General features: G+C 46.4%; 1 protein-coding gene across 5 annotated transcripts in view; it reads left to right on the top strand.

Annotated features, from left to right (window-relative positions):
- The first annotated feature begins 2,856 nt into the window (after positions 1-2,856).
- Positions 2,857-8,909, top strand: part of LOC140719312 (transcriptional enhancer factor TEF-1-like) — an 81,783-nt gene continuing 75,730 nt past the window's right edge. For 2 of the 5 annotated variants that reach the window (XM_073033862.1, XM_073033858.1), the window contains exon 1: positions 3,322-3,712. The gene's annotated coding sequence lies outside the window, so the exon portion shown is untranslated. Of the gene's footprint in view, positions 3,060-3,320; positions 4,047-8,909 lie in introns of those variants that run through there. The other 3 variants (XM_073033861.1, XM_073033860.1, XM_073033859.1) reach the window with 3 other exon arrangements.

Raw genomic sequence — 8,909 nt, 5'->3', positions numbered from 1 at the left:
TGTAGGGCCAGCGTCCCAGGTTCGGTTCCACTGCTGTCTTTAAGGAGTTTGTACGTTCTCCCTGTCACCACACGGGTATCCTCTGCGTGCTGCGGTTTCCTGATTGGGTGGTACAGGATCATTAGGCTGGAAGGGGTGGAGCCCTGTTACTGGGCTCTATCTCTAGATGAGAAAAAAAGGGATCCGTGTAGTGTAAATGGGAGCTGGATGGTCAGTTCAGACCCTGTAGGGTAAAGGGCCTGTTTCTGTGCCGAATGATTCAACAAGAACAATGGTGAGCAGGGTGCTGGGTAAATGCAGCTCGATATAATTATTAAAAACATCTTCCACCAATTTACAGATGTTCAGGTACAGTTATCACCCTACAACCATCAGACTCCTGAACTAGCATGGATAACCCACATAAGTTCAAATTCAGTTTACTATCATTCAACCATACAAGACATCGTTCCGCTGGGGCCAAGGTGCAAAACACAGTCCATATAGTCACACAATAATATTAACACAGGTCCCTGAGTGGCGGGGCCTGAAGATTGAGTTTGACATAAAGTATGACTGATTCCACAACCTACAGGCTTTACAACTCATGATCTCAATGTTATTTAATGATTTTCCTTTATTTGCTCAATCTGTCTACTTTTGCACAATGGTTGTCAGTCCTAACATACAGTTTTTCATAAATTCTATTGTATTTCTTTATTTTCTTGTAGATGCCTGCAAAAAAAAAGAAACTCAAGGTGGTGTACAGTGATCTATATGCACTTTGCTGTGGACTCACTCTTGTTAACTTCAGTTCTGAATGATAGTTACTTACTTTTATTGCTTGCACGATTTTTTCTGCACATTTGACAGTTTTTTTTAAAAGGATTGTACTGGGTTCCTTTGTTTAGTGGCTGCCTGTAAGGAGACGGATCTCCTTTATAGTATACATACTTTGATAATAAATGTACTTTTGAATTTACTTTTCATTTTGACTGTGTCTAACTTTATCTGGGCAATTTTCCACTTGGCCAGCAGGTGTCAGTGTTGTATTGGCGACAAGGGAGAGCGAGTGGAGTCTTGTCAATGTTCCGAGTGAATTGATTATCAAAGTACATATATGTCACCATATACTAGCTTGAAATTCGTTTTCTTGCGGGCATACGCAGTAAGTCCAAGAACCATAACAATCAGTGGAAGACCACATCCAACAGGACGGACAAACGAAAGACAACAAACGCTGCAAATACATAAGAAGAGAACTAAGTGTCCCTGAAGCTGGTGGTGTGAGTCCTGGGGCTCCTGTACCTTCTCCCTGCTGGCAGCAGCGAGAAGAGAGCCTGGCCTGGGTGGTGGGGGTCCCCGATCAAAGATACTGCTTTCTTGCAACAGCTCTCCGTGTAGACGTGCTCATCTATCAGGAGCGCTCCGTACGCAGGGCCTTTAGTATTATTAAGGATCCCACCCATCCATCCAGCATCCTCTTTGACTTTCTACCATCAGGCAGGACTCTATAAACATGAACGGTTGGAATTGAGAAAAGGTTTCTTCCCCTAAGTCATTAGGCTCTGAACTCCCAGCCGCATCATATTCAAAGTGTCACTGGTTATTCTGATCCATACCTTACGATATTTAATATTAATGCACTTTAGTTTGTTATTTATGTGTAATTCATTGTAGATTTTATCCTTACCTTCACATATCATCGTGTGTTATGTGTACCACTGTGCTTTACTTCCCGGTTCAAAGAAATGTTGTCTTGTTTCTATATACATTATACATTAATATACTGTATATAACCATATATAGTTAAATGACAATAGACTTGACTTGGTGGGGAGATGGTCTGGGCCGTATCCACTACTTTTTGTAGGAATTTCTTTTCAAGGGGATAGGTGTTTCCATACCAGGCTCTTAATGCAACCAGTCAATATACTCTCCTCCACACATCTATAGAAGTTTATCAAAGTTTTAGATGTCTCGCTGAACCTTCGCAAACTCTTAAGGAAATGGAGGGAGGCGCTGCCATTTTTTTCTTAGTAATTGCATTTACGCGCTGGGCCCAGGACAGATTCTCTGAAATGATCAACACTGAAGAATTTAAAGTTGCCGACCCTCTCCGCCTCTGATCCCCCGATGAGGACTGGCTCATGGACATCTGGTCTCCTCCTCTTGAGGTGAATAATCAGCTCCTGGGTCTGGCTGACATTGAGAGAGAGGTTGTTGTTGTGGCCACCGCCCGGCCGGATTTTCGATCTCCCTCCTGTACGCTGATTTGATCAACGACGGTGGTGCTGTCAGCAAAGTTATATATGGCATTGGAACCGTGCATAAAGCGAGTGGAGCAGGGGGCTGAGCACATGGTCTTGTGGTTCACCTGCGCTGATGAGATGCAACACCGAATAGCCTTGGCTTCCCTGCCCAACAACCCCGATCTGAACCTGTCTACTTCCAATTAACCTGTTTGCCTTTGGGCTGTGGGAGGAAACTGGAGCACCGGGAGGAAAGCCACACGGCCCCCCGGGAGAGCACACCAACTCCTGACAGGCAGCGGCGGGGATTGAACCTGTGTCGCTGGCGCTGTAAGACGTCGTGCTTACCACTACGCTACCGTGACCCCCGCCCGACTCCAGAGATTCTTCCTCACCTGCTGAGTCCCTCCAGCATTTTGCCTGTGTGTGTTGCTCTGGATTTCCAGCGTCTGCAGAATCTCTTGTGTTTACGGTTTATGATTTTTTTTTGCACTAACATCTCGTTTTGCAATTTTGTTCTCTTCACTGTCTTGTGTAATCTATGCTCTGCGTTGTCGCCACTTGTACGTGATTACATTACGCCCCTGCAAGTTTTTCATTACACCAGTACCTCGCCGTACTTGTGCACCACACAATAAACTCAGCTTGAAATTCACTCCATCAAGATCCGATCAAGTCGGCCCTCATCCGTCAGCGGATACCAGCCTCCCCTCCAGAACTTTTCCTCGCACGCCAACAATTCCCACTTTAGCCCCGCGAGTTTTCCAATTCACTGAGGTCCGTCCTTGACCCGGGAGACCACGATAGCCCGGATGAGCTCCATTCCAGGTCAGTGAGATGGAAGGTAATGGACGTGAGCCGTTAACTGTGTATCTCTCTCGCCAGAGCTGATTTATTTAATGGGCGGTTTATTGGGAAGGTCAGGTCACAACGCCGGCGGCTCTGCGCCCGCACCCCCGCTTTGGACTGTGCTGTTGCACGAAAGGTGGGGGGGGGGTTGGTTAGGGAGTTAACAACAGATACAGTTAATTTTGTTTTCCCAAGTAGCCCTTCGCCTTCCAGTAGCCGGTTAGGACTCCACTTGAATGAGTCCTTTAAAGGCAAACTCGGTGCGTGTCTTTAGATTCGGTTATGTCATTTCCATCTCGTTCTCGCTCACGAAACCTGGAACTCGGCTCCCAGGCAGACAGAAAACAAACCGTCATTCCGGGCATATTTGTTGAATAATCCAATCAAACGGTCAGCGAACTCAGAGAGCCCGCGGGGCTGTTGGAGTCTCCCTTTCATTTCAAGTTCGCCGGGGTGAATCGGAGAGGGTGTCTCTCCGCGGGGGGGGGGAGAATATGAAGCAGGATTACTCCCCCTCCGCTGAGTCACTGCATTCCTGACATTCTTCCCGAACCTGTCATCCTCCCGGCGTCCAAAATACTTCATCTCCAAAAACCCAACTTGGGGGCAAAGCGGGAAACGGACGCGCGGAGGTAAGTTTGGCTTCTGTCAAACCTCGCTTCACTTCGCACACGGTTCCGCGGCGGGAGCAGCCTCTCCGAATCGTTCTCATTGCTGACATTCTTTGCGCCTGAACTTCCGCATTGAGGGAAATAAATCTCAGAGGATCCTCCGGCCCCGGAGCTGGCGATTAAACGCACAGTTGCATTCCTTTCTCTGCACTTTAAGCCCGCCTGTATTTCGGGAGAGGAGCCCGGAGGTTCTTACATGCGACTGAGTTTGTTTTAGAAATATTAACCGAAGGGAACGTGCGGGTCGGAACAGCATCCGAGATTTGTAGCTCCTCTCGGGAAAGTTCCTTGGCTTGTAAGTTATTTCTTTGTTTTCTATTAATTATTCCGAGGTTAAAAAGTTTTCCAAACGGCTGGTTGAGCGAAATCCCGCCGCCAGTGGGATTGGTACAGAACACAAGAGAAGAGCGAACAAAAAAAAAAAGATTAAAACTTCCCTGGCGTTCAGCCAGTGCGGTTTAGTTGTAAAGTCACGTATTTTATTATGTTGTACCCCGGCACGATGTCCGTACAAATAACTCTTTGCATGTGGACAGTCGGAGGGCACATTTACCACATCTTAAAGCGGAACTGAACACTTCTGCGAGGTCTTTTAAAAAGTTCATAAACGATTTAAGGGGTCAATTAACTTTATTATTCAGTGTTCCTTTTTATAATTTTTGGTATTCACAATACAACAATGGGAAGGTACAATAGTGGCCACTTTATTAGGGACCTCCTGTACCTACCGACTGTCTGTTCATGGGCTTCTGCTGCTGGAGCCCGTCCACTTCAAGCAAGGTTCGACGTGTTGTGCTTTCGGAGATGCTCTTCTGCACGCCCCTGTTGTAACGCGAGCTTATTTGAATTACTTTCGCCTTCCTGTCAGTTTGAACCAGTCTGGCCGTTCTCCTCTGACCTCCCTCATTAACAACACACACACACACACACACACACACACACACACACACACACACACGCACACACACACGCACGCACGCACGCACACACACACACACACACACACACACACACACACACACACACACACACACACACACACACCTGGAGGATCTCAGCAGGCCAGCCAGCACCAATGAGAAGAGTGAACGTTGTTTCAGGCCGAGGTAACGTCTGTTCGCTGCAAAGAGACAGTTGTGCACGAACATCCCAGGAGATCAGCAGTTTGTGAGATACTCAAACCACCCCGTCTGGCACCAACACGGTCAGTCACTTAGATCACACTTCTTCCCCCCTCCCCCCGGTTCTGATGCTGATGTTTGGCCCGAACAACAACTTAACCTCTTGACCATGTCTGCATGCTTTAATGCATTGAGTTCTGGCCACCTGATTGGCTGATTACATATTTGCAATACCTAATAAAGTGGCCACTGAGTGTAGTTGGCTATTTCAAATGTGTCCTAACTCTGAGTTTTGTTGCTGTCTGGTCTGGTCATAGAATTGTACAGCACCAAAACAGGACCTTCGGCCCATTGTATCCATGCTGACCTTTCTTTCCATCCATACCAATCCTATCGGCATGCAATAGGATTGTCTCTTTCTGCAGAGTTGTGGCAGCACCTGCTTGTTTGATGGTTAGGGGGCTCGTTGAAAACAGATTGCGATTTCTCTTCAATGACGGGAATTTTAACCAGTAATCCTTCACTAGCTCATCTTCTCATGTCATTCTCTGTCATAATCCTTGACCCTCCACACAATCTTTACAGTCTAGACCAAATGTTCCCCAGCAGCATTTCTGGAGTCCAGGTGACCAGGCCACCCCTCCATCAGCTCGTCCCTTTCTAAGACTAACACTCTGTCAAAACAGAAAGATGAGCTCACAGAGGATGCTTTGATGGAAAGATGGGCTGAAGGAGGAACGGGCTGATGGAGAGATGCTTTGATAGAGTGATGGTGTTACACAGTGATTGTCTGATGGAGAGATGCTTTGATAGAGTGATGGTGTTACACAGTGATAGTCTGATGGAGAGATGCTTTGATAGAGTGATGGTGTTACACAGTGATAGTCTGATGGAGAGATGCTTTGATAGAGTGATGGTGTTACACAGTGATTGTCTGATGGAGAGATGCTTTGATAGAGTGATGGTGTTACACACTGATAGTCTGATGGAGAGATGCTTTGATAGAGTGATGGTGTTACACAGTGATAGTCTGATGGAGAGATGCTTTGATAGAGTGATGGTGTTACACAGTGATAGTCTGATGGAGAGATGCTTTGATAGAGTGATGGTGTTACACAGTGATTGTCTGATGGAGAGATGCTTTGATAGAGTGATGGTGTTACACACTGATAGTCTGATGGAGAGATGCTTTGATAGAGTGATGGTGTTACACAGTGATTGTCTGATGGAGAGATGCTTTGATAGAGTGATGGTGTTACACACTGATAGTCTGATGGAGAGATGCTTTGATAGAGTGATGGTGTTACACAGTGATAGTCTGATGGAGAGATGCTTTGATAGAGTGATGGTGTTACACAGTGATAGTCTGATGGAGAGATTCTTTGATAGAGTGATGGTATTACACACTGATAGTCTGATGGAGAGATGCTTTGATAGAGTAATGGTGTTACACAGTGATAGTCTGATGGAGAGATGCTTTGATAGAGTGATGGTGTTACACAGTGATAGTCTGATGGAGAGATTCTTTGATAGAGTGATGGTATTACACAGTGATAGTCTGATGGAGAGATGCTTTGATAGAGTAATGGTGTTACACAGTGATAGTCTGATGGAGAGATGCTTTGATAGAGTGATGGTGTTACACAGTGATAGTCTGATGGAGAGATGCTTTGATAGAGTGATGGTGTTACACAGTGATAGTCTGATGGAGAGATGCTTTGATAGAGTGATGGTGTTACACAGTGATAGTCTGATGGAGAGATGCTTTGATAGAGTGATGGTGTTACACAGTGATAGTCTGATGGAGAGATTCTTTGATAGAGTGATGGTGTTACACAGTGATTGTCTGATGGAGTTGTGATTGATGGAAGGATGGTTTGATAATGATGGTGTTATAGAATGATTGTCTGATGGAGCAATCGTGTTACAGAGTGATAGTCTGATGCAGGGATGGTTCGAAAGAGTGATGGTCTTATGGAGGGATGGGCTAATGGCGAGATTGTTTGACAGTGATGGGTTGATAGAGTGATGATCTGACGGAGAGATAATTTGATAGAATGATGGTCTTATGGAGGGACAATCTGATGCAGGGATGGTTCGAAAGAGTGATGGTCTTATGGAGGGATGGGCTAATGGAGAGATTGTTTGACAGTGATGGGTTGATAGAGTGATGATCTGACGGAGAGATAATTTGATAGAATGATGGTCTTATGGAGGGACAATCTGATGGAGGGATGGTTTGATAGAGTGATGATGGAGGGATGGTTTGTGGAAGGAGTGATGCACTCTCTCCCTCGTTAGTGAGAGGAAGAGCCAGTGGGACGTTGAACTATTAGGATCCACAGTGGTTTTTTGATGGACTCTCAATCATGGTCTTTTCAGGGGCTTGCATAGTGGGTGGAGGTGGGGGGAGACTAATGAGTTTGCTAAGGCGGGTGGGGGGGGGCTGGGGGATGGGGAGGGTTGATTCTTTGCTGCTGATTGGGCATGGGAGGGTGAAGGGGGGCTTTAGGGTTCTAATGTTTTTCTGTCATATGTTCTTTGGGGTTTTTCTTCTGTCTCGTGGATGTCTGTGAAGAGTAAGAATTTCAGGTTGTATCTTGATAACACTCTCTGATATTAAACAGAACCATTGAACCACAGATGTGAGGGATGGTGGGGCAATTAGCTACTGGAAGTTACCCTCAATGTGGAGCTGGGTGGTAGAATCTGGTGGCAATTGACGTGGACATGAGAAAAATAAAAAAGGTTGGATTCAGTGTAAAAATGGGCGTTTGATGGTTGGCATGCATTCAGTGAGGTGAAGAGCCTGTTTCTATGAGTATCTTTTGCTCTACAACCAGAGAACAAGTGTGAATTGCTGCAGTTTGTGAAGTTAAAACAGGGCATGACCTGCACAGTAAATGGTGAAGCCCCGGGGAATGTCGCAGGACAGCGAGACTTACTGAGTACAAGTACACAGTTCCCTGAAAGTCTCCAACCCAGGGTAGAAAAGGAAGTGGTTGGCATGCTTGCCTTCGTTGTCAGGGCACTAAGTACAAGAACTGGGACGTCACGTCAAGGTCAAAGTTATTGTCAAATGCAGAAGTACGTGTGAGCACAGGTACAACGAAATCCTACCCGCAGCAGCATTGCAGACTCACATAAGCAATATGCACAAGAAAAACATCAATTATTCACAGTTTTTACAAGAAAGAATACAATTAGAACCAAATAAAAGCCCATTTCAGTGCAAGGCGACCAAAGTAGTCATAGTGTTGCTAATGATAAAGGTTCCCCGGTTGGTGGGGATCTTTGATGATGGACGTTGCCTTCTTGGGGTAGCACTGATGGTGGGGAGTGATGTATTTACTGCCTGTTGCACTGCTGGTGTTTAGGACAGCAATGAAGGTCCTCCGTCTCTGGCAATGATCAGGGCTTCCTTCATCACGTCAGTAGCTTTCTCTCGGTTTTCACTACCGTCAGTCATGCAAGTCCCGGATGGAGACTTAGGAATACCGTCGCACTCCGATGTAGAAGGATCCTTCATCGCAGTTTCCATAACAATCAGTCAGGGTCGTTGACCCTGAGCTGAACCCCCGATCCTGGAGGACCGGTGGACCACTCTCAGTCTGGCCTCTGCCCTTTGACCTATTTGGCATTGGTGACCCTACCAAGAGCCAAAAGACAAGGCCCTGACTCCAGCTCTATGGGTTGTTTCCGCTTGGTGGGGGGGGGGGGGTAGTGGGGAGTGATGTTCTCATGGTGTTTTGAGCTGAGTCTACGGCTCTCTGCAGCTTCTTACATTCAAGTTGACGTTCCAGGGCAGTTAGGAAGTTTTCAGCTGAGCATCTGGAGAGGTTGTCCCAACTGTAGGAAATGTTGGCAAAACCACACTAGGTCCACCGGTCCTCCAGGTTCGGGGGTTCAGCTCAGCGCTAACAACCCTGACTGGTCACGGAAACAGCCTTGAAGAATCCTTCTGCAACTGAGTGCAACAGTATTCCCAAATCTCCACCCGGGATCTGCATGGCTGGCAGCAGTGAAGACCAAGAGGA

The sequence above is a fragment of the Hemitrygon akajei genome, chromosome 31 (genome assembly GCF_048418815.1).
Source record: "Hemitrygon akajei chromosome 31, sHemAka1.3, whole genome shotgun sequence".
Classification (NCBI taxonomy): Eukaryota; Metazoa; Chordata; class Chondrichthyes; order Myliobatiformes; family Dasyatidae; genus Hemitrygon; species Hemitrygon akajei.
The sequence above is the reverse complement of the archived record's forward strand: the minus strand, read 5'-3'. Positions and strand labels throughout refer to the sequence as shown.